This window comes from Lethenteron reissneri, chromosome 40 (genome assembly GCF_015708825.2).
Source record: "Lethenteron reissneri isolate LAM-NWPU_2019-01 chromosome 40, ASM1570882v1, whole genome shotgun sequence".
NCBI lineage: Eukaryota > Metazoa > Chordata > Hyperoartia > Petromyzontiformes > Petromyzontidae > Lethenteron > Lethenteron reissneri.
Window position 1 is genome coordinate 3,505,088 of NC_083818.1, and position 26,957 is coordinate 3,532,044.

General features: G+C 54.2%; 1 protein-coding gene and 1 pseudogene across 1 annotated transcript in view; both read right to left on the bottom strand.

Moving 5' to 3' along the window:
* LOC133352362 (uncharacterized) overlaps positions 1-26,957 on the bottom strand; it is a 60,696-nt gene that overhangs the window by 16,281 nt on the left and 17,458 nt on the right. The window lies entirely within an intron of this gene.
* LOC133352458 (putative uncharacterized protein DDB_G0271606) lies at positions 17,591-18,370 on the bottom strand (annotated as a pseudogene).

Below are 26,957 nucleotides of genomic sequence, written 5' to 3' on the forward strand. Positions count from 1 at the left end.
AAATGATACAGCTATCGTGCTGTGACGGTTCCACCTGAAGACGGAAGCTTGTGTTGCCTCCGAAACGTCGTGATTTTTATTTTATTTTACTTTTACTAATTTTAATTTTTTACCTACGCGACTTCACCGAAAAAAACCTAAGAATACAGCGACACATTCTTTGTTTCTTTCGAAAATGTTACGTCGATAGAAAGTTAAATTAAATAACAAATAAAATTGAAAATAAAAGCAAAAACCCCACGACGCTCCGATCGCAACACAAGCGGTCTCCATCAGGCGGGGAGACAAGAGGGGGGCACAGCCTCCAAATGCCACTGCTTCTAAGGGCTTCCAAAGTTGCGAGCCAGCGATCACTTTCGCGCGAACGACTCAAGTGTGCACCTAGCCTGGCACGCAGCATGGCGTGCAACAAAATCCCACCGTCCTTTCCCAGACCACCAGCTCCTGAGAAACTGCACGGGGGGTCCGTGGCGTCGTTGGGAGCCAGCGACTCGCAGGGCTCGGGATGGTAGCAGCGAAAACGCATCTCTCGGGCATTGCACAATCGGCTGCTTCCATCCCGCGTCCCTGGTTCTGCTGATATCGTGGTGGTTGTGGTGGTGGTGATGGGGTTTGTCGTCATTTACAGATTTGAAATGTTGCTGTTGTGTGACCGTGTGTGAGAGGGAGAGAGAGATGGAGACACGCTGAGAGAAGGATGGTGTTTGCAGGAGTGAGCGAGTGTTTGCGCGCGACAATGGCACAGAGCCGACAGGCGGAGGGATAGAGAGAGAGGCGGGGGAGGGAAGAGAGACGTGGGTGTGAGGAGAGACAGAGAGAGAGTACAAATAGAGGGAGAGGCAGGGGGAGAGACACAGAGAGAGAAAGAGGAGAGACAGAGGCGGGGGAGATACGAAAAAAGAGATACGAGAGAAAGTACAGAAGAGAGGGAGAGAGAGGCGGGGGGAGATACAAAAAGAAAGAGGGGGGTGAGGATAGAGAGTAGATGACGTGTTCATTATCGTACCGTTCACATCCCATCAATTACAGCTCACGAGTTCCGGATAATCGGTAGTAGTAGTAATAATAATGATGATTTATTGTTGAATATGTTTCATTATTTATTAAACAATAAACAACCATCATTCTCACTTCTCCAGCGCCTCGCGCCGCGGGCGGTGGAGATATGACACCGCACAGAGTACGGGACGCGGCCATCAACCCCCACCCTCCACTCTCCACCCCCACCCACCACCCTCCACCCCCCTCCACCCTCCACTCTCCACCCCCACCCCCACCCTCCACTCTCCACCCTCCACCCACCACCATCACCCCCCACCCTCCACCCACCACCATCACCCCCACCCTTCACCCCCCACCCTCCACCCTTCACCCCCCACCCTCCACCCCAACCAATACCCCCACCCTCCACCCTCCACCCCCCACCCTCCAATCCCACCCACTACCCAGTCTGTAGCCTGTAGCCTGCAGCCTGTAGCCTGTAGCTTGCAGCCTGTAGCCTGTAGCCTGCAGCCTGTAGTCTGTAGTCTGTAGCCTGCAGCCTGTAGCCTGTAGCCTGTAGTCTGTAGCCTGTAGTCTGTAGCCTGCAGCCTGTAGTCTGTAGTCTGTAGCCTGTAGCCTGCAGCCTGTAGTCTGTAGCCTGTAGCCTATAGCCTGCAGCCTGTAGCCTATAGCCTGCTGCCTGTAGCCTATAGCCTGTAGCCTGCAGCCTGTAGTCTGTAGCCTGTAGCCTGTAGCCTGCAGCCTGCAGCCTGTAGCCTGTAGCCTGCAGCCTGTAGCCTGCAGCCTGTAGCCTATAGCCTGCAGCATGTAGCCTGTAGCCTGTAGCCTGCAGCCTGCAGCCTGCAGCCTGTAGCCTGCAGCCTGTAGCCTGCAGCCTGCAGCCTGTAGTCTGTAGCCTGTAGCCTGCAGCCTGTAGCCTGTAGCCTGCAGCATGTAGCCTGTAGCCTGTAGCCCGCAGCCTGCAGCCTGTAGCCCGGTTTACTGCGGGACAGAAGCAGGTGCAGTGTTGGGGGGAGGGGGGGGGGGGTGAGCAGCAGCAACGTTGTCAAAAGATCCGTTGCGCAGGTGCGTCTCGGTTCATGGGGCAGGTTCGTCTTGGTTCATGCGTCTTGGTTCATGGGGCATGTGCGTCTTGGTTCATGGGGCAGGTGCATGGGGCATGTGCGTCTTGGTTCATGGGGCAGGTGCATGGGGCATGTGCGTCTTGGATCATGGGGCAGGTGCATGGGGCATGTGCGTCTTGGTTCATGGGGCAGGTGCATGGGGCATGTGCGTCTTGGTTCATGGGGCAGGTGCATGGGGCATGTGCGTCTTGGTTCATGGGGCAGGTGCATCTTGGCTCATGCGTCTTGGTGCATGGCACGATTGGACCGAACGCATCTCACGTTGAACGTTCATCTTAACATTAGGAGCGGGTTGTCCAACAACAACAACAACAACCTCCGTTGGCCACTGAAGTGGCGGTGACGTCAACGCGCACTGCACTTGTGTGCCAGGCAAGGTGCATTCGGGGGCCATGTGAAGTGTCGAAGGCTCGCTGCTGGCAGGAGGTTACAGGTCAGACCCAGGTGCCGTGGGTTTTTACTGGTGTGCCAGGCTAGGTGCAGGAGGTCACGGGTGAGCTCACCTCAGAGGTCGCAAACGGGTATTGATTCCTTACCCGTACCCGGCCGCACCAGGGTCGAAAATGGGTACCCGTACCCGTACCCGGCTGGGTACGGGTACCCGTTCCCTACCCGTACCCTACCCGAAATGAGTGACAAACGGTTACTCACCAGTGACTCACGGCCTACCCGTACCCGGCCGCACCAGGGTCGCAAATGGGTACCCGTACCTGGCCAGGTACGGGTACGGGTACCCGTTCCGTACCCGTACCCTACCCGAAATGAGTGACAAACGGTTACTCACCAGTGACTCACGGCCTACCCGTACCCGGCCGCACCAGGGTCGCAAACGGGTACCCGTACCAGGCCGGGTACGGGTAGCCGGGTATCGGGTAGGGTACGGGTATCGGGTACTCGGTTGCGACCTCTGGCTCACCTCCGGCACGCATACATCCTGAAGTCATCACGGCTGGCGTGCGGGCAGCACCACGTGACAATTGCCATTTTTCATTTGGCCGTGCCCGGTGGCTGCGGGTCTCAACGACAACAATTTCGGTCGCACTGATTACCGTGGCCTAACCCCTCCGCCCCCCCTCCCACCCGCCTTCCCATCCCCAAACAAAAGGCGATCCGCAATCCGCAACTCGTGCGTGACAAACTGCCACGCCTGCCGCTGCGTTTGGCCCGGGGCCTCCTCGCCTCCGATCGCTCCTCATCGCTCATCGCAGCAGCCGCGCCGCGCTTTTGACCCTCTTGGCCCGTAATTGGGGCCCCGTGGTTATGGGTCAACCCCACACCTCCCTCCCCCCCCCCTTAATCCTCATCATACCCTTGCTACCATCTCGACCCATCTTCCCCTCCCCCTCCCGCCACTGGAGTAGCGCTGCTAGCGGCCGATGCTGGAGACCCATTTCGTGCGGCAGAGATTCCACGTTCTCATGGCAGGGGTCAGGATATCTAACGAACGTACTCTCGTTGTGTTTTTTGATTTTCTGCTGCCCCAATCGGTGGAGTTCTTGACTTGAACTTGCAGGGATGATGATTGGAATGGAAGATGTAATTATGACGGTTATTATCATTATTGTTATTATCAAAATGATTCTTCTTGGTTCTTTCGGTAAAGTCACGTAGAAGGGAAGTAATACAATAATAAAAATAAAACATAATAAAACAATTCTCACGACGTTTCGGCCACAACGCAAGCAGCCGTCCTCAGGTGAAACCCAGGTCTGTTATGAATACTGGTGATTGTGGTGGCGCGGGGGGGGAGCGGTGGCACAGCGGTTTGCGCGCTGCGCTACGAACCTGGCGACCCGAGTTCGTTTCCCGCTCACGGCCCACACCCGTTGACGATAATCTGAACCGGTCCTAGGTCGACTCAGCCTCAAATGAGTACCTGGCGCGGTGTGTAAACATCGTCACCGGGGAGACAAAGGCGGCCGGGCCTGGTGCTGGCTACGCACCTCTTCTGGTGTGCCGTGCCGGCATTCATAGGTGCTACTCGCTAACAGCACTTGCCCCTTTAGTCTGTTAAGGCTATTGGGGGATCTTTGTCTCTCTCTCTCTACCCCCCTCTCCCTCTCTCTACCCCCTGTCTCTACCCCCTCTCTCTCTACCTCCCCCCTCTCTCTACCCCCTCTCTCTACCCCCCCTCTCTCTCTCTACCTCCTCTCTCTCTACCCCCTCTCTCTACCCCCCTCTCTCTCTACCCCCTCTCTCTCTATACCCCCTCTCTCTATACCCCCTCTCTCTCTACCCCCCTCTCTCTCTACCCCCTCTCTCCCTCTACCCCCTCTCTCTACCCTCTCTCTCTCTACCCCCTCTCTCTCTACCCCCTCTCTCTACCCCCTCTCTCTACCCCCTCTCTCTCTACCCCCTCTCTCTACCCCCTCTCTATCTACCCCCTCTCTCTACCCCCTCTCTCTCTACCCCCTCTCTCTACCCCCTCTCTCTCTACCCCCTTTCTCTCTACCCCCTCTCTCTCTCTACCCCCCTCTCTCTCTACCCCCTCTCTCTCTCTACCCCCTCTCTCTCTACCCCTCCTCTCACTCTACCCCCCCTCTCTCTCTACCCCCTCTCTCTACACCCTCTCTCTCTCTACCCCCCCTCTCTACCCCCTCTCTCTCTACCCCCTCTCTCTCTACCCCCTCTCTCTACCCCCTCTCTCTCTACCCCCTCTCTCTCTCTACCCCCTCTCTCTCTACCCCCTCTCTCTCTACCCCCTCTTTCTACCCCCCTCTCTACCCCCCCCTCTCTCTACTCTATATCTCTGTTTCCCCTGTTTTCTATGTACATATTTGTAATATTTTTTTGACGCTGCCGCGCTGTGATATTTGACGCCCGTTTATAATTTCTGGCGTTAATGTTCATGATGATTGTGGATGATGATCGCGATCATGATGACGACGACGATTGTGATAACGATTGCGATGATGATGATTTTGACGATCATGACTGTGACGGCGATGACGACGATTGTGACGATGACTGTGATGACGATTGTGATAATCATGATTGTGACGGTGATGTCGATGAGTCGACCATGCCCCCCTCCCCCCTTCACCCCTTCCCTCCCTCCCCACCCATCATGTGGAGGGGGGGGGGCGGGGGGACTGGTTGCTGGGGGTTGTGCTCAGCGGGGTTCAAAGGGGACACGATGGAGAGCGACGACGATGATGACGAGGTGACTGTGGGGGGTAATGGGGGGGGGGGGGGGCTATGGACAGGGTAACGAGGGGGGGGGGTGAGGGTGAAGGAGGGGGGTGAGTTGGATGTCGTTAATTGGAATGTTGAGGGGGACGCTAGTGGGGGGAGGGGTGGGGGGGTCACGAGCTATTATCGCAAATACAGCCCCCCATTTTCATTTAAATGTTCCGTCACGTGACCTCGCAGCAGCCCCTAATTGAGAGCCGCGCGCGCCCTAATTGGTGACAGGAGACGCGGAGGGAGGGGGGGAGGGGGGAGGGGGGAGGGGGGGGAGAAGGAGGGGGCCGTGGGGGCGGTGGGGGCGAGATGGATTTCACGTGGGGAGGGAGGGGGGGTCACGTGGGGAGGGAGGGGGTCACGTGGGGAGGGGGATGAGTTCACGTGAGGAGGGAGGGGGTCACGTGGGGAGGGAGGGGGGGTCACGTGGGGAGGGGGATGAGTTCACGTGAGGAGGGAGGGGGTCACGTGGGGAGGGAGGGGGGGTCACGTGGGGAGGGGGATGAGTTCACGTGAGGAGGGAGGGGGTCACGTGGGGAGGGAGGAGGGGTCACGTGGGGAGGGGGATGAGTTCACGTGAGGAGGGAGGGGGGGTCACGTGGGGAGGGGGATGAGTTCACGTGAGGAGGGAGGGGGTCACGTGGGGAGGGAGGAGGGGTCACGTGGGGAGGGGGATGAGTTCACGTGAGGAGGGAGGGGGTCACGTGGGGAGGGAGGGGGGGTCACGTGGGGAGGGGGATGAGTTCACGTGAGGAGGGAGGGGTCACGTGGGGAGGGAGGAGGGGTCACGTGGGGAGGGGGATGAGTTCACGTGAGGAGGGAGGGGTCACGTGGGGAGGGAGGAGGGGTCACGTGGGGAGGGGGATGAGTTCACGTGAGGAGGGAGGGGGTCACGTGGGGAGGGAGGGGGGGTCACGTGGGGAGGGGGATGAGTTCACGTGAGGAGGGAGGGGGTCACGTGGGGAGGGAGGGGGGGTCACGTGGGGAGGGGGATGAGTTCACGTGAGGAGGGAGGGGGTCACGTGGGGAGGGAGGAGGGGTCACGTGGGGAGGGGGATGAGTTCACGTGGCGATTGAGGGGTTCATGTGGGGAGAGGGGTTTGCGTGGGGACGGGATGGGGGCATCACATGGGGATGGAGGGCGGTTCACGTGGGAAGGTTCACGTGGGAAGGTTCACGTGGCGGCGGGGGGGGGGGATGAGGGGGGGGGGTCATTAAGTGAGACGTCTCATTACCCCCCCCCCCCGCATGTCCCCCCAAAATCAATCCCCGCGTCGAACCAAGACGCGACGCCTCCTTCCGCTCAATCTGTGGAGAGCTTTGGGGGCGGGTGAAGGTGGGGGAGCGGGTGGGGGGGGGGGGGGCTGGTGGGGGGGGCTGGTGGGGGGGGGGCTGGGTGTGGGGGAGGCGATAAAGGGGACGGGGTGGGGGTGAGGGGGGGTGACAAACAGAGGGAGGGAGGGGAGGGAGGTTGAGTTGGGAGTGGGGGGGGGGGGAGAGACGCCGCCGTCTCTACCGCCTCTGCTGCTGCTGCTGTAATAAATACGGCGTACTACACGGAGAGAGCCGCGTTATTGGCAAGTCGTGGGTGACTCCATAAAGACATTGTCTCTGCGCCTGCGGGGCTGAGGTGTGGGCCGAGGGGGGCGGGGCGGTGGGGGGTACGAGGGGGGGGGGGTACGAGGGGGGGGGGGGTGCTGTCTGGGCTCCGTAGCCGGAGGGCCCCATGCGATTTGTAATGCGACGACATGACGCTTAAACTGTGGTGCACGGGGAACGAGGAGGAGGAGGTGGTGATATTGCCGACTCGCGGCAACACTCATGATCACACTCATCATCACCATCATCACACTCATCATCGTCATCATCACACTCATCATCGCCATCATCACACTCATCATCACCATCATCACACTCATTACTCATCATGTCATCATCACCATCATCACACTCATCATGTCATCATCACCATCATCACACTCATCATCACCATCATCACACTCATCATCGTCATCATCACACTCATCATCGCCATCATCACACTCATCATCACACTCACCACACTCATCATCACCATCATCACCATCATCACACTCATCATGTCATCATCACCATCATCACACTCATCATCACACTCATCATCACACTCGTCATCGTCATCATCACACTCATCATCGCCATCATCACACTCATCATCACCATCACCACACTCATCATCACCATCATCACCATCATCACACTCATCATGTCATCATCACCATCATCACACTCATCATCACCATCATCACACTCATCATCGCCATCATCACCATCACCACACTCATCATCACCATCATCACCATCATCACACTCATCATGTCATCATCACCATCATCACACTCATCATCACACTCATCATCACACTCATCATCACAGTCATCATCACACTCATCATCACACTCATCATCACACTCATCATCACACTCATCATCACACTCATCATCGCCATCATCACCATCACCACACTCATCATCACCATCATCACACTCATCATGTCATCATCACCATCATCACACTCATCATCACCATCATCACACTCATCATCGTCATCATCACACTCATCATCGCCATCATCACACTCATCATCACCATCACCACACTCATCATCACCATCATCACCATCATCACACTCATCATGTCATCATCACCATCATCACACTCATCATCACCATCATCACACTCATCATCGCCATCATCACCATCACCACACTCATCATCACCATCATCACCATCATCACACTCATCATGTCATCATCACCATCATCACACTCATCATCACCATCATCACACTCATCATCGCCATCATCACCATCACCACACTCATCATCACCATCATCACCATCATCACACTCATCATGTCATCATCACCATCATCACACTCATCATCACTATCATCACACTCATCATCACCATCATCACCATCACCACACTCATCATCACCATCATCACCATCGTCACACTCATCATCACACTCATCACCATCATCACACTCATCATCACCACCATCACCATCATCACACTCATCATCACACTCACCATCACCATCGCCACCACGCTCATCACATCGCCATGGTCATCGTGACATCGCTCGTCGCAACCGCTCGCCGTCACTCCCGCGGGGACGCTACAGAGGATGAGGAGGAGGCGGCGACCGTGGCGGCTTCACTCGGAACCAGGCGCACGGTGCCCGCGGGGCCGCGATAACGAGAAGCGCCCTCAGGGCGCCGCCACGCGCGGGGCCACGGGGAGACGTGAACTCCTGACCCCGACAGCGGAACAAACTCTTAGAGCGCGCGGGGGGGGTAAGGCGGGGGGAGGGCAACCCCCACCCCCGTCGCCTCCCACCCCTCCCCGCGTATGACCCCCCCCCCCACAAAGTCGCGTGCACCCCCGGACATACGCGCGCGACAAATCACGGGGAGAGAGAACGGGCGGGAGAGAGAGGGAGAGGAGAGGGGAGAGGGGAGGAGATGGGGAGCGAGGGAGGCATGGGGGAGGCTGAGGAAGGGGGTGGGGGGAGCTAGGGGAGGTGTGAGGGGTTTGATGGGGGAGGAGGAGGAGAGGAGGGGGGGTTAGGGAATTGGAACATACTGAGAGGAGGAGGAGGGGGGGGGACAGTGATTCACGTTCATGAGCGCTCATTACAGTGAATCCCCGTGTCTCCGTCGTAACACCGCGTGTCTGTGTGACAACGTGTGTCCGTGTGTCTCCGTAGCAACACCGCGTGTCTGTGTGACGACGTGTGTCCGTGTGTCTCCGTAGCAACACCGCGTGTCTGTGTGACAACGTGTGTCCGTGTGTCTCCTTAGCAACACCGCGTGTCTGTGTGACAACGTGTGTCCGTGTGTCTCCTTAGCAACACCGCGTGTCTGTGTAACAACGTGTGTCCGTGTGTCTCCGTAGCAACACCGCGTGTCTGTGTGACGACGTGTGTCCGTGTGTCTCCGTAGCAACACCGCGTGTCTGTGTGACAACATGTGTCCGTGTGTCTCTTTGTCTCCGTAGCAACACCACGTGTCTGTGTGTGCACGTGTCTCTCCGTCGCCATGTCCCTTTGTCACTATCATCATCATCACTGTCACCAACATCATCACCATCACCAACAACATCATCATCAGCAGCGCGAACCTCATCATCAATCTATCACCCTCATCAGCATCATCACCGCTCCGGGCTCCGTGAAGTGAGTTAGCACTTCGTGTGAAGTAAACAGCGCGTGTTTTGCGGACAGACTAGCTCCGCCATAGGAAGTGGAATGTCCACTGGCGCTCAAGGCTGCCATGATGGACGCTTCGCGCTGCTTTGAAAAGGAGCCGCTCGCTTTGACTTTTGCGCGGAACAAAGAATCCCGCCAGAGTCGATATAGTTTTTGTCTGTCTGGGGAGCGATGTGTGTGTGTGTGGGAGTGTGCGTGTGTGTGTCTGGGAGTGTGTGTGTGTGTGTGTCTGGGGAGCGATGTGTGTGTGTGTGGGAGTGTGCGGAGATGTGTGTGTGTGTGGGAGTGTGTGGGGAAATGTGTGTGTGGGAGTGTGTGTGTGTGGAGAGATGTGTGTCTGTCTGGGGAGCGATGTGTGTGTGTGGGTGTGTGGGGAAATGTGTTTGTGCAGTTGTGTGTGTGTGTGGGTGTGTGTGGGGAAATGTGTGTGTGGAGAGATGTGTGTCTGTCTGAGAGCGATGTGTGTGTGTGGGTGTGTGGGGAAATGTGTGTGTGCAGTTGTGTGTGTGTGTGTGTGGGGAAATATGTGTGTGGAGAGATGTGTGTCTGTCTGGGGAGCGATGTGTGTGTGTGTGGGAGTGTGCGGAGATGTGTGTGTGTGTGGGGAGTGTGGGGAGATGTGTATGTGTGGGAGTCTGGGGAGCGATGTGTGTGTGTGTGTCTGGGGAGAGATGTGTGTGTGTGTGGGAGTGTGCGGAGATGTGTGTGTGTGTGGGAGTGTGCGGAGATGTGTGTGTGTGTGGGAGTGTGCGGAGATGTGTGTGTGGAGAGATGTGTGTGTGTGTGGGAGTGTGCGGAGATGTGTGTGTGTGTGGAGAGATGTGTGTGTGTGGGAGTGTGGGGAGATGTGTGTGTGGGAGTGTGCGGAGATGTGTGTGTGTGTGTGTGGGAGTGTGGGGAGAGATGTGTGTGTGTGTGGGAGTGTGGGGAGAGATGTGTGTGTGTGTGGGGAGATGTGTAGGTGTGGGTGTATGTGGAGAGATGTGTGTGTGTGTGGGGAGATGTGTGGGGGTGGGTGTATGTGGAGAGATGTGTGTGTGTGGAGAGATTGTGTGTGTCGAGAGATGTGTGTGTGGAGAGATGTGTGTGTGGATAGATGTGTGTAGGAGTGTGGGGAGATGTGTGTGTGTGGGGAGATGTGTGTGTGTGGTTGTGTGGAGAGATGTGTGTGGGTGTGTGTGTGTGGGGAGATGTGTGTGTGTGTGGGTGTATGTGTGTGTGGAGAGATGTGTGTGTGGGGAAATGTGTGTGTGGAGAGATGTGTGTGTGTGGGAGTGTGGGGAGATGTGTGTGTGTGGAGAGATGTGTGAGTGTGTGGGGAAATGTGTGTGTGAAGAGATGTGTGTGTGGGGGGAGATGTGTGTGTGTGGGTGTGTGGGGGAGATGTGTGTGTGGGTGTGTGTGGAGAGATTTGTGTGTGGGGGAGATGCGTGTGTGAGTAGGGAGGTGGGTGTGTGTGGAAATTTGTGTGTGGGGAGATGTGCGTGTGTGGGCGTGTTTACGTGTGTCAAGAGATGGGTTTGTGTGTTGGGAGATGCGTGTGCCTGTGTGTGTATAGAGGGGGGAGCGGTGGTGTAGTGGTTAGCGCTACGCTGCGCTACGAACCCGGCGACCCGAGTTCAATTCCCACTCACGGCCACCAACACCGGTGACGATTATCTGAACCGATCCTGGGCCTCCCCTAGGTCGACTCAGCCCACACGTGGTGCGATGTGTAGTGCACATCCCCACTAGCGAGACAAAGGCGACCGGGCGTGGAGCTGGCCACCCACCCCCTCGTGTGGCGTTTCTGGCCTTCATAGGTCCTCGCTAACATCACTTGCCCCAACAGTCTGTTAAGGCTATACGGGGGACCTTTTTATTGTGTCTGCGGATGGTTATACGTTGTCTGTGTCATGCAGCCCGCATGCCCAGCCACCGCATGCCTAAACAGCTTTTGTTCGGCCGGATCGAGGGGTCTAAACGGGCACGGCACGGGCTAGAGAAGAGATGGAGTGATGTGGTACAGGAGGACGTGGAGCTGAGTGGACTTGCCGATGATTGGTACCAGCGGTGTCGAGATCGGCCTCTGTGGAGGAGGCTCGTGAAAGACGCTGCTGGGCAGTTGGAGGCAGTCGCCCTCCAACAACAACGGAGAGCGACGCTCACAACAACGAGCGGAGTGTCGGGCGTATAAAACACAGCAAGTTTGCACAGTAGGGGGGCACAGGTGGTGCATCGGCCACTCATCTCAGTCAGTCGATCTGTGGCACCTGGGTCTGCCCTGTGACCTCCTGCCAGCGGGCGTTCGACACTTCACGTGGCCTTCAAGTGCACCTACCCTGGTACAAACGTCGTGGTGACGTCACCGCCACTTTGTGGCGAATGGTGGTTGTTTTTGTTGTGTTTATATTATGTGCGTGTATTCCCTCTCACGGTCAACACCAATGACGATAATATGAACCGGTCCCGGGCCTCCCCTAGGTCGACTCAGCATCAAATCAGTACTTTGCCTGGTGCGGTGTGTAAACATCGTCACTAGGGAGACAAAGGCGGTCGGGCGTGGTGTTGGCCACCCACCCCCTCGTGTGTCGTGCCGTCCTTCATAGGTGCTCGCGAACAGCACTTGCCCCAACATTCTATGAAGGCTACACGGGGAGATCTTAGTCTATTGTGTGAGTGTATATTGTGTGTGAGTGGGTATGTTTGTACTGTGTGTGTGGGAGTGTGTGTATATTTTGTACGCTACGTGTGTTTACTATGGTTGTATATTTTGGGGCGTAAGCAGTGTGTATGTGTGTGTATGGTGACCGGTCGGTCCTGAGCTCTCCCCTAGGTAAACTCAGCCTCAAATGAGTACCTGGTGCGATGTGTAAACATCGGCACTGCCCAAACCACCACCCTATAGCTAGCACCACAAAACCACTTGCCCCAACATTGCGTGAAGGCTCGACAGGGGGAGGGGGGGGTGAAATATTTGTCTTCGTTTGTGTGGGTGTGCAGGACGAGGGTGTTATGTACTCTTAGTTTTTTCGGTAAAGTCACGTGGGTAAAAAATGAAAGTTAAAATTAATAAAAAATAATAAAAAATCACGACGTTTCGGAGTCTCCGTCATCAGGTGGGACCGTCACAGCCAGATTTGCTGCATCAAGTGAGGCAGGGATTCCAAGATGCAAGTTCTTAAATACAAGTTAAGGGGGAGGAGGGGGGGGGAGCTTATTAGAATGTGGTAGCCAATGAATGGAACGTATTGGGAGGGGGGGAGGGTGTTATGCATTTGATACATCTCTGTACGGCCCACGGATCTTGCAAAAAAAAAGCCCGGCTCGCCAATTCTCTCGTCCGCGTAAGAGCATCCTTGGCTTGGTGCCGCGTGGTGACGGATCACGCGACCTGCCGGGAACTTTCTCAACAACAGCACATCATCGTGGAGCGGGGACGTGCGCTCAGGGGAGGCAGGGGAAGCAGAGCCTCACCTGTGATACTCCAGTGAAAATAGCTGTTACGAAAAGTACAAAAGAAATAATAATCAATTTTAAGCTTTCGTGACTGCAGGGATTCATCTTCTTAGTTCTTTCGGTAAAGTCACGTAGAAGGGAAATAATAAAATAATAAAAATAAAACATAATAAAATAATTCTCACGACGTTTCGGCCACAACGCAAGCAGCAGTTGTGGCCGAAACGTCGTGAGAATTATTTTATTGGTTTATTTTAATTATTTTATTATTTCCCTTCCACGTGACTTTACCGAAAAAACCCAGAAAATAATAATCAAATAAAATACATATTAAGATTTTTCCACTGATCTGTGTTATAAATGTAATTTATGTACGATTCCAATCGTTTTTATAGTCAAAATCGCCAGATTTGCGGAGCTCCACTGCAAATACAGGGATAGACGAGAGGTGAGGCAGCGACAAGCTCAGCCTCCCCTCTGATTGCGCAACGCCTCAGTAACTGGATGGAGCGCGGTCAATAAGCGCGTGCCTGTTACTATCTCAGTGTGTCACCAATGTAATGTTTGTAGACCCCTTCATTTCATGTCCTCGCCTTCCATACTCCAGGTAACGTATTTCACGTACGTGTATAAAGATATTTAGGCTCGCCGGTCTCGTCATGAAACTGCAATGAAAAAGCACCCAGGGGAGGCAGCTATCACATCTGCCTCACTGAGGGGGACGTGTCTAACACGCCCCCCTCAGTGGGGACACGCCCCCCTCAGTGAGACCACGCTTCCTCCGTGAGGCCACGCCCCCCTCAGTGTGTGACTCTGGCTCTGACACGAGCCAGTGCCTCCCCAGCCATCGACCTCACCGCACGTGACTGCCGTGGAGGTGACCCTCGCAATGGCCATCGGCTCGGCGCGTGCTCAGATCGCGGTGTTTGCGATCTCCTTCAAACGGTGGGGGCTTCCCCGAGTTTGTCACTCAAGCCTTGGCTCACCACAGCCCTGGCTCGCCGAAGAGCCGTCCGCTGGCGTGGGCAGGGGAGGGGTTTGCGATGAATGTCAATCCCGACTGCAAAGCGATTTCTCGCGTGACCTGGGTTGGGTCACCTCCAGGCCTCCTCTCCGGAGCCGTGGGTGGGTTGGGGGCACATTGGACGAGGGTGATTCATGACCCTGGCTGAGCTCAGGTTCGCCCGGCGCAGACCTCCCCTGGACAGCCCTCGGCGACTCGAGGCGAGCTGAGAGGGGAATCCCGCAGACCCCCACTCCCCAAACGTGCTCAACACTGGTGCTTCACTCATTTTCAGAGCGGGAGGTGGGGGGTGGTGGTGGCACTTTCGCCGACAAGACATCATCAGTGTGACTGAGGTTGGCCACCCACACATTATTTGAAACTATTGGTGGGGCAGAGAGGGGTGTTTGTGACAGCAGCACATTAATGACGATGTTGAGCGACGGAGTGGTTACTCGTTGTGTCGGGGTGGCGTCACGTCAGAGGGCCGCACTCAATTCTAGATTTGAAGCTTTCGTGACTGCAAGGATTCATATTCTTGGGTTTTTTCGGTAAAGTCACGTAGGTAAAAAATTAAAATTAATAAAAGTAAAATAAAATAAAAATCACGACGTTTCGGAGGCAACACAAGCTTCCGTCTTCAGGTGGAACCGTCACAGCCACGACAGCTGTATCAAGCACTAAAGGCCCGTCAGGGGAGGAGGGGTGGGGGGGGGGCCCACCGGTGGCCTCCCGGAGTGCCTGGCACTGAAGAAGAGCGACGCTCTTGAGCGTTCCGCGTCGGAGAAGGGACGAGAGGCCTCGCCGCAGCCTGGGGGTGCTGCGCGTGGAGCCTCTCCCGCGACGGACGCAAGGCAACACGTGGCTCGAGTGGTGATCGCGGTGGTGTTCGGGGGGGGCTGGCAGGGGGGGGGGGGGGACGGAGACTGCCTCGTCGGGCCCCGTAAAAGTCGACACACGTTGGTTCCTGGTCCCCCCCCCCCCCCCGGTGCCTTGCGCAAACGCGCTCGAGAAGCGGCCGCGTCTTCTCTGGCACCAATCCCCTCGTGGTGTCGTCGCCGCCGCTAAGACGCGCCTCTCTGTGAGGCAGAGGTCGCAAACGGGTTTTGATTCCTTACCCGGACCCGGCCGCACCAGGGTCGCAAACGGGTATCCGTACCCGGTCGTACCCGATTGCGACCTCTGGGATGAAGCCATGTTGCAGGCGTGGGTGGGTTGATTCTAGGAACTTGAATTGTGAGACGAGACAAGACGTTGGGAAATGAGTGACAAACGGTTACTCACCAGTGACTCACGGCCTACCCGTAACCGTACCCGGCCGCACCTGGGTCGCAAACGGGTACCCGTATCCGGCCAGGTACGGGTAGCCGGGTATCGGGTAGGGTACGGGTATCGGGTACCCGATTGCGACCTCTGGGCTACATGCGGGAGGTCTTTGTCTTTGGGTGTGTGTGTGTCGGGGAATGGAAGTTCGATGGTTCTCGCACGAACCCGAAGACCCAAGAATCCCGAAGACTTAAGATTGAATCCCAGTCACGGACTTAGCGAGTGACATCATAACCTGTCCTGTGCCTCCCCTAGGTCGACTCGACCTTGAGCAAGCACCTGCCGCGGTTTTCTTGCAGCATTTCCCACGTGCACACGCATAGCCTGACACAGCCGGCTACGTGTAGAAAAACAAAACTAATATGTGTGTGTTTGTAACTGACATCATCACGACCAATGCCGGATTATCCTCGTCGCAAAAGTAGCTACATAGGCTACGGGCCCCGCACTTTCAAGGGCCCCGCGCTAAATGCTTCAAAGCTATCAATTCCGGTTCAGTGATTCTGCACTTGCTCTATTACTATAGTACTATACCGCCTTCAACTTTTATGAACGACTGGGTGTTTAAGGCTAGCGATTTGTCGTATTATCTGGTATATAGCAAATGCAAAAATAAAATTACTTTGCTATGCAAGTAAAACATTTGTGTTTTAATATTTATGGGTTTTTTTATTTAGGTTCCCTTGATAACATTATATGCTACAAGCCCCGGCTTCATCCGGCACGAATCACGACCGTGTGGTCCACGCGACGAAATTCTCAGAACGATGCCCTGGTGAGTCCCCCTGCGATGAGAAGCGCTGGTTCTAAGGTGGCAGGAAAAAGCATCTTGCCAAGGACTTCAACGGGATCTACATCTCTGGTCAAGGTCTATGATACCATCAAGCAACCAGGGCTCTGGATTGTTCCTCGTGGTTTCGTGGTCCCCGACTCTCTGCTCACAATAATTACCACGATTTCTACTGTTTTTTGGTTGTTTTATTTTACCAGGCTAAGGCCCAACTAAGCTCTGTAGCACTTTTTCAGAAGCGACCTGGCCGCAAATCACAACTCAATGTCGATTGTAAATGTGGAGCAATAAACCCGGAGGAAAATCCACGCGACCACGGCGAGAGAGACTACAGAGCATCCAGGCGTCAGGGTCGGGATGGAACCCACGAACCTTCTGCATACCAGGCAAGGTAGTTAACATCTCGGAAGGACGGGCACTGCATAACAAATATCTTCAAGTACTCATTGTGAGGCTGAGTCGACCTAGGAGAAGCCCAGGACCGGTTAAGATAATAATCACCGATCTTGGCCGTGAGTTAAAATCGAACATAAAGACACAATGACAAAGATCCCCCGTGTAGACTTCACATATGTTTGGGATAAGTGCTGTTAGCAAGCACCTATGAAAACCGGCACGGCACACGAGGGAGTGGGTGGCCATTACCACGCCCGACCGCCTTCGTCTCCCTAGTGGCGATGTTTACACACCACACCAGGTTCTAAGTTGAGGCTGAGTCGACCTAGGGGAGGTCCAAGACCGTTTCAAATAATTGTAATTGGTGTTGGTCGTGAGCGGGAATCGAACTCGGGTCAGCGTGCTAACCACTACACCACCGCCCGCCCCACATACACAGACGCAACTAACATACACAGACACACAATGATGCACTCAGATATGCACGCCCACAGAGATACGCACACACACACAAAGAAACAAAAGTACCCCCGTACAGCCTTTAGCAGAGTGTCGGGGCAAGCGCTTTTAGCGAGCAGCGCCTATGTAAGGGTTGTAACCCTAAGGCGCGCACACACGCATGTACACACGTACACACATGCACGTACACGTGCACACACATGCACGTACACACACGTGTGTGTTTGCTCATTTTTCTGAACCGGTAACCGATTCGGAAATCGGTGTACACACACGTGCCTATAGAAGGGGGGTGCACACACACACACGTGTGTGTGTGTGTGCCGATTTACGAATCGGTTACCGGTTCAGAAAAATTGAGCAAACCCATAACCGATTCCGGTGGAATTTTCGGAGCGACTTCACTCACTGCGACCCCCCCCCTACCCGCCCCCCCTACCCCCCACCCCCTACCCCCCACCCCTACCCCCCACCCCTACCCGCCCCCCCAACCCCCCACCCCAACCCCCCATTGGCCCACATTGTTTCAGCTGCCGCGCCGTGAGACGAATAGGAACCAGCGCCTGTGGGTCGCTCGTCGCCTGCTTCTGCTGCTGCTTCTGCTGCTGCTTCTGCTGCTGCTTCTGCTGCTGCTTCTGCTGCTGCTTCTGCTGCTGCTTCTGCTGCTGCTTCTGCTGCTGCTTCTGCTTCTGCTGCTGCTTCTGCTGCTGCTTCTGCTGCTTCTGCTGCTGCTTCTGCTGCTGCTTCTGCTGCCGCTTCTGCTGCCGCTTCTGCTGCCGCTTCTGCTGCTTCTGCTGCTGCTTCTGCTTCTGCTGCTTCTGCTGCTGCTTCTGCTGATGCTTCTGCTGATGCTTCTGCTTCTGCTGCTTCTGCTTCTGCTGCTTCTGCTGCTGCTGCTTCTGCTGCTTCTGCTGATGCTTCTGCTGCTGCTGCTGCTGCTTCTGCTGCTTCTGCTGCTTCTGCTGCTGCTTCTGCTGCTGCTTCTGCTGCTGCTGCTTCTGCTGCTGCTTCTGCTTCTGCTGCTGCTTCTGCTTCTGCTGATGCTTCTGCTGATGCTTCTGCTGCTGCTTCTGCTGCTGCTGCTGCTGCTTCTGCTGCTGCTTCTGCTGATGCTTCTGCTGCTGCTGCTGCTTCTGCTGCTTCTGCTGCTGCTTCTGCTGCTTCTGCTGATGCTTCTGCTGCTTCTGCTGCTGCTGCTTCTGCTGCTGCTTCTGCTGCTGCTTCTGCTGATGCTTCTGCTGATGCTTCTGCTGCTGCTGCTGCTGCTTCTGCTGATGCTTCTGCTGCTGCTTCTGCTGATGCTTCTGCTGATGCTTCTGCTGCTTCTGCTGCTGCTTCTGCTGCTGCTTCTGCTGCTGCTTCTGCTGCTGCTTCTGCTGCTGCTGCTTCTGCTGCTGCTTCTGCTGCTTCTGCTGCTGCTTCTGCTGCTGCTTCTGCTGATGCTGCTGCTGCTTCTGCTGCTTCTGCTGCTGCTTCTGCCGATGCTTCTGCTGCTGCCGCTTCTGCTGCTGCTGCTTCTGCTGATGCTTCTGCTGCTGCCGCTTCTGCTGCTGCTGCTTCTGCTGCTGCTTCTGCTGCTTCTGCTGCTGCTGCTTCTGCTGCTGCTTCTGCTTCTGCTGCTTCTGCTGCTTCTGCTGCTGCTTCTGCTGATGCTTCTGCTGCTGCCGCTTCTGCTGCTGCTGCTTCTGCTGATGCTTCTGCTGCTGCTTCTGCTGATGCTTCTGCTGCTGCCGCTTCTGCTGCTGCTGCTTCTGCTGCTGCTTCTGCTGCTTCTGCTGCTGCTGCTTCTGCTGCTGCTTCTGCTTCTGCTGCTGCTGCTTCTGCTGCTTCTGCTGCTGCTTCTGCTGCTTCTGCTGATGCTTCTGCTGATGCTTCTGCTGCTGCTGCTTCTGCTTCTGCTGCTGCTTCTGCTGCTTCTGCTGCTGCTTCTGCTGCTTCTGCTGCTGCTTCTGCTTCTGCTGCTTCTGCTGATGCTTCTGCTGCTGCTTCTGCTGATGCTTCTGCTGATGCTTCTGCTTCTGCTGATGCTTCTGCTGCTGCCGCTTCTGCTGCTGCTGCTTCTGCTGCTGCTTCTGCTGCTTCTGCTGCTGCTTCTGCTGCTGCTTCTGCTTCTGCTGCTGCTGCTTCTGCTGCTTCTGCTGATGCTTCTTCTGCTGATTCTGCTGCTGCTTCTTCTGCTGCTGCTTCTGCTGCTTCTGCTGATGCTTCTTCTGTTGCTGCTTCTGCTGCTTCTTCTGCTGCTGCTTCTGCTGCTTCTGCTGCTGCTCGCTTGGTTACCAGCGGATGAGGAGCTCCAGGCTCCGCGTTTGTTTTGTTTGCGAGGTGGTTCCCCCACCACCCCTCCCCCCTTTCTATAGGCGCGTGTTGGTAACCGGTTTACCGGCTTAGTTATTCCGGTTACCGGTAAATATCCAATACACGATTTGAAGAACCCTTGGGCGCGCGCACACACACACGTGTACCCACGTGTACAATAGCATACACACATGTGCACACGTGTACAATAGCGTAAACACGTATCCACACATGTACAGATATGTACACACATGTACACATACACACGTGTACATGTACGTACACACGTGTACACACATGTACACACGTACGTACATGTACGTACACGTATGTGTACACACATGTACGTACATGTGTGTACGTGTACACGTATGTGTGTGTGTGTACACATACGTGTACACACACACACACACGTGTACAATAGCGTAAACACGTATCCACACATGTACGTACATGTACACACATATATATGTACGTACACGTACGTGTACGTACATATATACGTGTATGTACGTGTACACACACGTGTACAATAGCGTGGCACCAACATAAACACGTTCCACACGGGACTGAACTGGGCTCCCCCACCCTCCCCCGTGCCCCCCCCCCTAGCCAGCCCCCCCGGAGTGAGTGGATGGAGCTGCAGACGCATTAGACATGCAGCAGGCACGCGCATCAGCTGGCACAGGAGAAGCATGCGACTCACGTGTGGTGCGCGCGTGGGAGTGTGCGCACGCCCGCCTGTGCGCGTGCCTGTGTGTGTGTGTCTGTGTGTGTGTGTGTGCCTGTGTGTGTGCCTGTGTGTGTGTGTGCCTGTGTGTGTGTCTGTGTGTGTGTGCCTGTGTGTGTGCCTGTGTATGTCTGTGCATGCCTGTGTGTGTGCCTGTGTGTGTGCTTGTGCGCGCGTGTGGAGTCGGTGTGCGCGTGCCTGTATATGTGCCTGTGTGTGCCTGTGTATGTGTGCCTGTGTGTGTGCCTGTGTGTGTGCCTGTGTGTGTGCCTGTGTGTGTGTGTGCCTGTGCGCGTGCCTGTGTGTGTGTGCCTGTGTGTGTGTGTGTGTATGTCTGTGTGTGCCTGTGTGTGTGTGCCTGTGCATGTCTGTGTGTGTATGTCTGTGTGTGTATGTCTGTGTGTGCCTGTGTGTGCGCGTGCCTTTGTGTGGGTGTGTGCCTGTGTGTGTGTGCCTGTGTATGTGTGTGTGTGCCTGTGTGTGCGCGTGGGGAGCGGTTGTGTAGCGGTTAGCACGCTGCGCTATGAACCCGGCGACCCAGGTTCGATTCCCGCTCACGGCCAACACCAGTGACGATTATCTGAACCGGTCCTGGGCCTCCCCTAGGTCGACTCAGCCTCAAATGAGTACCGGTGCGGTAAACATCGCCACTGAGGAGACAAAGGCGGCCGGGCGTGGTGTTGGCCACCCACCCCCTCGTGTACCGTTCTGGCCTTCATAGGTGCTCGCTAACAGCACTTGACCCTACAGTCTGTTAAGGCTACACGGGGGATCTTTTTGTGTGTGTGGGGAGCGGTGGTGTAGCGGTTTGCGCGCTGCGCGACGAACCTGGCGAACCGAGTTCGATTCGCGCTCAGGCGCAACGCCAGTGACGATTAATTGAACCGGTGTCTGGGCCTCCCCTAGGTCAACTCAGCCTCAATGAGTATCTGGTGCGGTGTGTGTGGGGAGACAAAGACGGCCGGGCGTGGTGTTGGCCACCCACTTCCCCCCGGTGTGCCGTTCCAACCTTTATGGGTACTGCTTGCTAATCGCACTTGCTGCAACAGTCTGCCAAGACTGTAATCCTGCATGCGCGGGTACGATTGCCTGTGTATAAGCGTGTCCGTGCACGATTACGTGTGCGTGTTGTTGCATGTGTGCGAGTGTGTGTGTTATTGCATGTGTGCGAGTGTGTGTGTTATTGCATGTGTGCGAGTGTGCGTGTCTCAGTGTCTGCCTGTTGTCGTGTGTGTGTGTAATTACATGTGTGGGAGTGTGCGTGTGTGTATAGGGGGTGAGTGTGCGTGTCTGCCTGTGTGCGTGTGTGTATAGGGGGTGAGTGTGCGTGTCTGCCTGTGTGTGTGTAGGGGTGAGTGTGCGTGACTGCCTGTTGTCGTTTGTGTGTGTAATTACATGTGTGGGAGTGTGCGTGTGTGTGTAGGGGGTGAGTGTGCGTGTCTGCCTGTGTGTGTGCGTGTGTGTATAGGGGGTGAGTGTGCGTGTCTGCCTGTGTGCGTGTGTGTATAGGGGGTGAGTGTGCGTGTCTGTCTGTGTGTGTAGGGGGTGAGTGTGCGTGTCTGCCTGTTGTCGTGTGTGTGTAATTACATGTGTGCGAGTGGGCGTATTGAATCCGCACGCGTGGGTTTGGGTGTCTGAGTTGGTGATGGGTGACGTGTGCGTCCATGAGTAAGTTTGTGAGTGTGCGTGCGTGTGTGTGTGCGTGCGTCTTTACGAGCGGTGGTGCAACGGTTGGCACACTGTGCTACTCAACCAAGCGACACGATTTCTATTCCCGATCACGGCCAACACCAGTGACGATCAACTGAATCGGGGAGACAAAGGCGGCCGGGCGTGGTGCTGGCCACCCACCCCCTCGTGTACCGTTCCGGCCTTCATAGGCGCTCGCTAAAAGCACTTGCCCCAACAGTCTGTTAAGGCTAGACGCGGGGTCTTTGCATTTACATGCACACACACACACTAATAATTTGCGTGTGAGGCTGGGAAAGGTCCTGGCAAGGATTATTGAAGATCGTCCCCCTGAGAAGAGGCTTGCAGAGCCCCAAAGTGGTTTTCAGGCCGGGGTGGTCCTGCACGGATGCCCCTATTCTCTGTCCATCTGCTACAGCCGAGGTTGTGGAGAAATTAAACCGGACCAACAAACTCTGCTTTATTGGCCTCGTCTCTGGGCTCCTTGCTGTTCTTCGTGCATTTTGGGGTGTCCCTGATTCCCCAGCTCACAATCATTAACGGGCGGGTAAAGTTAAGTATCCCGGGGAGTCAAAGCCATTCCCTGTTCATCTTGTGGTGCGACAGGGGTGTCCTCTTGGCCCCCTCCACTATTCAACATATTCTTTGACCCCTTAGTTCGAAAAACTTCCCATGGCTGGTGGAATATCCATCTCGGTGCAGATACAACGGGAGGGCTGATCGATGATTCAGATGCTGCCAAGCAATGGATTCCGACTGGCGTCGACCATGTGATGGATGCTGATGATCCTTGAATTGCTCCATCCCTTTTCCCTCCCTCCCATTGTGCTCCGTCCCCTGCGCTGTGAGAGTCGCATTATCAGCGCGCTCTGCGTGCGTGTGTGTGTGTACGTGTGTTGAACTTCTTTCGCGCCGTACACCGCGGATGACGCTGATGCCATTTTTGCTCACACTGAGTCGATGTGACGCCCCTGCTGAACGCCCCCCCCCCCCCCCCGAGCTTTCCACCGACCCCCACTAACGCCACGCATCTGCCCCGGGGCACGGGAACGCCATCGAGACCCTCCGCTCTTCGTGAGTAAAGGGGTGGAAAGATGTTAACTACCTCGCCTGGTATACAGGAGGTCGTGGGATCGATTGCGACCCTGACGCCTGCTGCTGTATATTTGGAGTTTGAAAATTCTCCCCGTGGTCGCGTGGATTTGTCTCCGGTTTTTCCTCCCACATTTGAAATCAACATTACGCGTTTTGAGTATTTTGCTGCTACAAATTTCCACATGATAAGCCACTTCGTTGAGCTATAATTTGTTTCCGAGTCGCTTCTGAAAAAGAGCTATATAGGTAAAATTAAACATTGCGTTGTTTTAGCAGATAGTTTCGTTTACAGGGCAGGAGTTCCCATATATGGGCAGTGTGCTAATGACCAGCTCACTCCAAAACACGTTTAATCAGCTGTTCCACGCTGTACGGAAGCTACCTGGCTTATTGCTCCATACGAAGCTTCGGTTCTTCTCGGCCACGGTCATGCTCCCCCCCCCTTCTCCACGCTTGCGAAATTTTGCTGCTTGCGAAATTTTGATGCTTCTGACAGAACATCGCCGCCGGTGTGAAACATTCGGGCTGGCCTGCCTACGATCAATTCTGGGTTTAACAAGACTATATTGTGTGAGCTCACAGATCCGAGAAAGATCCAGACACGGTCCCATCAGTGACCTCTTCCGGCAGGTAAGGCTGCTTTGGCTGGGTCATGTAGCCTGCATGCCCAGCCACCGCATGCCTAAGCAGCTTCTGCTTGGCCCGATAGAGCAGGTTAAACGGGCGCGACACGGGCTAGAGAAGAGATGGAGCTGATGTGGTAAAGAAAGATGTGGAGCTGATTGCACTCGCCGATTGCCGGTGCCAGTGGTGTCAAGATCAGCCTCTGTGGAGGAGGCTCGTGAAAAATGCTACTGGGCTGATTACGACGGCGATGATGATGATGACCGAGATTGTATCATTTGAAAGTGTTTTGCGTGATACTTAGAGTTGGACCCTCACCCTGCCCTCGGAGTGAAAGCGATCAAACCTCCAGAGCTGTCGCGATTAGAAAGCCACACCGACAAGACACATGCTCCAGCCCTTCTAGAACATGAAGATATAGCCAAGGTGTACTTTTTTTCACCTGAAGACGATTGCTTGTGTTGCGATCGAAACGTCGTGATATTTTTATTATTCGGTTTCGATCTACGTGGCTTTACCGAAAGACCCATAGAATAAACATCACTCGAGATGACATCAGTCACTCAAATCCCCACCCCTTCTAGAACATCACTAGAAAGGTGCCAGTTTTGTTGCCAGATAAAAGGGTAAAAAAACAAATATTATATTTTTTACTGGCAAATGAGGTACCAATAGTGTAAATGCTTACCCCGAGCTCTCATACTCTGATGGTGCATTGTCTTTGAGTTGTGCGCCTTTTGGCGTCATCTGGTCCAACACCATGTGAGACTAGGCTCTAAGGAAAGCTGTCTCGGGTGTGGACCAATCAACTTCAAGGACAGTGCATACATTATCAGAGTTGTGTTTTTTTTTGCATTATGACTGCAGGTATTGTGGTCTATGCAAACATGACTCCTTGTAAAAAAGGTGTCAGTTTTGTTGCCAGATAAAAGGGTAAAAAGCCTATTATCAACATCACTAGAGTTGACATCAGTCACTCGGTTCTCTAGCCTTCATAGAACATCACTCCTCTACGGGAGGGTTTGCCGTGCTTGTTAGTTTCACACTTAACTTCTAATGTAGCAATCTTTGGAAGTACGTAATCAACCAGGCTATGCGTCAACGGTGTGCTAACCGACTCTCTGTGTTGCATTTCATGACACTTTCAAATTTTACTAAATTTGCTTGTTCCGTGCTTGTTGATAAGTCCATTCTCTCCTCCGGCCGCTATGGGCAGGAATTCCACACAACTCCCCCTCTGATCCCCCCCCCCCCTCTCTCTCTATTTAAGGCCTCGACACAGAGACGTTGTCTTTCTGTGTGTCTATGTGTGTGTCTCTCTCTGTGTGTCTCTGTGTGAGTCTCTCTCTGCTTGTGTGTCTGTCTGTGTGTCTCCGTGTCTGTGTTTTGCCTCTCTCTCAAATTTAGCAATCTTTGGAAGAACGTAATCAACCAGATGGGGTGTTGACTACTGTGTTGACCGACTCTCTGTGTTGTATTGCATTATATTTCAAAGTTGACTATGTTTGTTTTCTCATTCATTTGAACCTGATGATGGTTGCTTGTGTTGCAATCGAAACGTCGTATTCTATTATTATTTTATTTCTTTATACGTGACTTTACCGAAAGAACCAAAGAGTAACATCACTAGAGTTTAAATCAGTCACTTAGATCTCTAGCCCTTCTAGAACATCACTAGACTTGATGTCAGTTGTGCAAATCTCCGACCCTCGACCCTTATGTAACATCACTAGGGTTGACATCAGTCACTTAGATCTCCATCCCTTCTAGAATATCACTAGAGTTTGAATCAGTCACTCAGATCTCCAACCCTTCTAGAGCATCACTAGAGTTGACATCAGTCACTCGGTTCACAAGCCTTTATAGCAAATCACTAGAGTGTACATCAGTCATTCAGATTTCCAGCCCTTCTAAGACATCGCTAGAGTTGACATCAGTCACTCAGATCTCTAGCCCTTCTGGAACATCACTAGAATTTAAATCAGTCACTCAGATCTCTAGCCCTTCTAGAACATCGCTAGAGTTGACATCAGTCACTCAGATCTCTAGCCCTTCTGGAACATCACTAGAATTTAAATCAGTCACTCAGATCTCTAGCCCTTCTAGAACATCGCTAGAGTTGACATCAGTCACTCAGATCTCTAGCCCTTCTAGAACATCGCTAGAGTTGACATCAGTCACTCGGTTTTCAAGCCTTTATAGAACATCACTGGAGTTGACATCAATCACTCAGATCTCCAGCCCTTGTCGAACATCACTTAACTTCACATCCGTGGCTGTTGTGGCGTCTATATATATGAGATCCGTGTTTATCCTGCGGCTGCATCAGCAAACAAGAGCCCCAGTCATATAAAACGACAACAATGCCTTTCCAGATACAAAACTCATCTGTTTACATTTTACCAGATAAGGCCCACTGAACTATACAGCTCTTTTTCAGATGCAACCTGGCCACAAATAATAGCTCAACGAAGTGGCTTATCACATAGAAATGTCCCGCAGTCAAATTTTCCAAACGCGTGTTTATTAATGTAGAGGGAAAAAAACCGGCGGACCCAGGGAATAATCCGCACCAGAGAAAGACACGCAACCTCCAAATATACAGCAGCAGCAGGCTTCAGGGCTGGGATCGAAGCCACGACTTCCTGCATACCAGGCGAGGTAGTTAACATCTCATAGCCACCGTGATGATGATGATGATGAGAGAGAGACACGCAAACTCTAAATATACAGCAGCAGCAGGCTTCAGGGCTGGGATCGAAGCCACGACTTTCTGTATACCAGGCGAGGTAGTTAACATCTCATAGCCACCGTGATGATGATGATGATGATGAGAGAGAGACACGCAACCTCTAAATATACAGCAGCAGCAGGCTTCAGGGCTGGGATCGAAGCCATGACTTTCTGTATACCAGGCGAGGTAGTTAACATCTCATAGCCACCGTGATGATGATGATGATGAGAGAGAGACACGCAACCTCTAAATATACAGCAGCAGCAGGCTTCAGGGCTGGGATCGAAGCCACGACTTCCTGTATACCAGGCGAGGTAGTTAACATCTCATAGCCACCGTGATGATGATGATGATGAGAGAGAGACACGCAACCTCTAAATATACAGCAGCAGCAGGCTTCAGGGCTGGGATCGAAGCCACGACTTTCTGTATACCAGGCGAGGTAGTTAACATCTCATAGCCACCGTGATGATGATGATGAGGAGCAGCGGCTGCATCTCTATTTGGATGAGCAAACCTGGAAATACGCGCGCGTTTTGCTGCTATTGTTGATGTTACTGCTGCTGCTGTTGCTGCTGTTACTGCTGCTGCTGTTGCTGCTGCTATTGCTGCAGCTGTGGCTGCTGCTATTGTTGCTGTTGCTGCGTGTATTCCGAGAACAATTATTGAAGTCGGACCGGTCATCAAACATTGATGAAAGTGGCGAAAGTGGAGCGCAGGTGCCGATTCGTCCGCGTGTCCCCCGGCTGCCGTGCTCTGCTGATGGCAGACAGACAGCCGGCTGAGGCATTGTGACGAAGGGTGCAATCTGTTG